Consider the following 2,703-nt stretch of genomic DNA (forward strand, 5'->3'; position numbering starts at 1 on the left):
AGAATGATCGCTATGGAGCGCCCTAGATGTTAGTGGCATTCACCTTCATCCGTACCTGCTGCTTTCAATCACGCTATTAAGAAGGATCTCACCTGTTGGACTCGTACGTGGCGTTTATACACTGCTACTGGCGGGGATGAGTGGACGTAGTGTGTTTATACGGGCCGCTATGGCGGGATGAATTGGACGTAACGTGCGTTTATACGCTAATGGCGGGAATGAGCTGCCCCCTCTGGCCTAACGTTAACGTGGCGTTTATACTCCGCATTCCGCGTCTAGTCTATAGAGACTGTGATGCCCAGTTTCCATGACGCTGGACGTACGTGCGTTTATACCCTATAGTATGGGATGGACAGGTTGGACGCGCGACTCTGGACCGTACGTGCGTTTATTACGCTATCGGAGGGATCGAGTTGGACGTTACGTGGCGGTTTAGTACGCGCCGTATGAGGGGGATGAAGTAGGACGTACTCCCGGTGGCGGGATGAGTGGACGTACGTGCGTTTATACGCTCTGGAGGGATGAGTGGAGGTACGTGCGTTTATACGCTATGGCGGGATGAGTGGACGTACGTGCGTTTATACGCTCTGGAGGGATGAGTGGAGGTACGTGCGTTTATACGCTATGGCGGGATGAGTGGACGTACGTGCGTTTATACGCTCTGGAGGGATGAGTGGACGTGCGTGCGTTTATACGCTATAGAGGGATGAGTGGACGTACGTGCGTTTATACGCTATGGCGGGATGAGTGGACGTGCGTGCGTTTATACGCTATGAAGGGATGAGTTGGCGTACGTGCGTTTATACGCTATGGAGGGATGAGTGGACGTACGTGCGTTTATACGCTATAGAGGGATGAGTGGACGTACGTGCGTTTATACGCTATGGAGGGATTAGTGGACGTACGTGCGTTTACGTGCGTTTATACGCTATGGAGGGATGAGTGGACGTACGTGCGTTTATACGCTATAGAGGGATGAGTGGACGTACGTGCGTTTATACGCTATGGCGGGATGAGTGGACGTACGTGTGTTTATACGCTATGGCGGGATGAATGGACGTACGTGCGTTTATACGCTATGGCGGGATGAGTGGACGTACGTGCGTTTATACGCTATAGAGGGATGAGTGGACGTATACGTCCACTCATCCCTCCATAGCGTATAAACGCACGTACGCCCACTCATCCCTCTATAGCGTATAAACGCACGCGTGCGTTTATACGCTATGGAGGGATGAGTGGACGTACGTGCGTTTATACGCTATGGAGGGATGAGTGGACGTAAGTGCGTTTATACGCTATAGAGTGATGAGTGGACGTACGTGCGTTTATACGCTATGGCGGGATGAGTGGACGTACGTGCGTTTATACGCTATAGAGGGATGAGTGGACGTACGTGCGTTTATACGCTATAGAGGGATGAGTGGACGTACGTGCGTTTATACGCTATGGCGGGATGAGTGGACGTACGTGCGTTTATACGCTATAGAGTGATGAGTGGACGTACGTGCGTTTATACGCTATGAAGTGATGAGTGGACGTAAGTGCGTTTATACGCTATAGAGTGATGAGTGGACGTACGTGCTGGATGCAGTAGTGAAATTCCTCAATGGTCTTCACCGCGTACGTCGTCGATAAGCATATCGGCACGACGAGCGGTTGCGATAGACGCTGCTCGACGAGATCCAGGTGAAGCTGTGCACGGGTAGAGGCTGCGCAGTGCTCCTCCTCCTCCTCCTCCTGCCCCTCCTGCTTCCGCTGGTCCGCGACAGGCGGCGCTACGCTCGCTCCACTCTTCTGCTCGCTCATGCTGCAGAGAGACCAGAACACGTGTAATGGTTGGTTATCGTACTATCGTGCACCGTATAGTGGTCGCGACGGTATCCTCACCGATACTAAACGTCTATCATATATACACATAAAATACGCAAGTCTGATATACGTATTTAGAGTACAACAACATCTTTAATGAACAGAAACTAACTAACGTATACGCCCATGAACTAGGCAGAAACGTGTACATAGGTGTGCGCGACACATGAACATAACTTACGATTGAAACGTGAATACGCTGCTCAACGAACGCAAAAGACGGATGTTTACTAGGTTCTCGAACTAGTGTCAGAATCTGTCAGGAGATGGTCTTTTTTCCCGCACAATGGTGCAGCGCCGTTTATATGCGCGTCAGTCTATAGTCTTAGTTCTGGTGACTAGACCTTATCCGGCGCTCTCATTGGCTGGCACGTACTGGTACCGTATTGTGTCAGTGCTCAGCGTTAAACAAAGCCTTCGTCTACAAACATCTTGTTCTATTTATATCCAAGCTGTTATCCTTGTTTTCCATAATTACTTATTAACTAATTTCTCTGCATTACACACCTGACCATTATGATAATCCAATTATAATAACAATTATACAAGTGCCGCGGAGCGACAGCGCTCATCTAACGTCTACTGCGGTGACTCTGTGGTGGAGTGGTGGGATTCTAGTAAACCCTGTTAGTCCCAAATGTGTTCACATACACGCCTAAACAGTGGAATGCACAGGGATGGTATCAGGAACCTTCTCAAAGGAATGTTCATTGGGATCGTTATGAAAGTTGCCACGAGATGGCGCGTACGTTTAAGTGTCTTCAGATTAAAGATGGAAGCTCTTATTGTACGTAGTAGCAACAACTATTTGCTAGACAGAATAGGTAAGCA

The 2,703-nt window shown here is 49.3% G+C and overlaps 1 protein-coding gene across 1 annotated transcript in view; it reads right to left on the reverse strand.

Annotated features, from left to right (window-relative positions):
• Positions 1-2,703, reverse strand: part of LOC106809388 (cystathionine beta-lyase-like) — a gene marked incomplete at its 5' end in the record, with an annotated part of 10,989 nt that overhangs the window by 6,976 nt on the left and 1,310 nt on the right. The gene's annotated exons all lie outside the window — the stretch shown is intronic.

The sequence above is a fragment of the Priapulus caudatus genome, unplaced genomic scaffold (genome assembly GCF_000485595.1).
Source record: "Priapulus caudatus unplaced genomic scaffold, Priapulus_caudatus-5.0.1 Scaffold350, whole genome shotgun sequence".
NCBI lineage: Eukaryota > Metazoa > Priapulida > Priapulimorpha > Priapulimorphida > Priapulidae > Priapulus > Priapulus caudatus.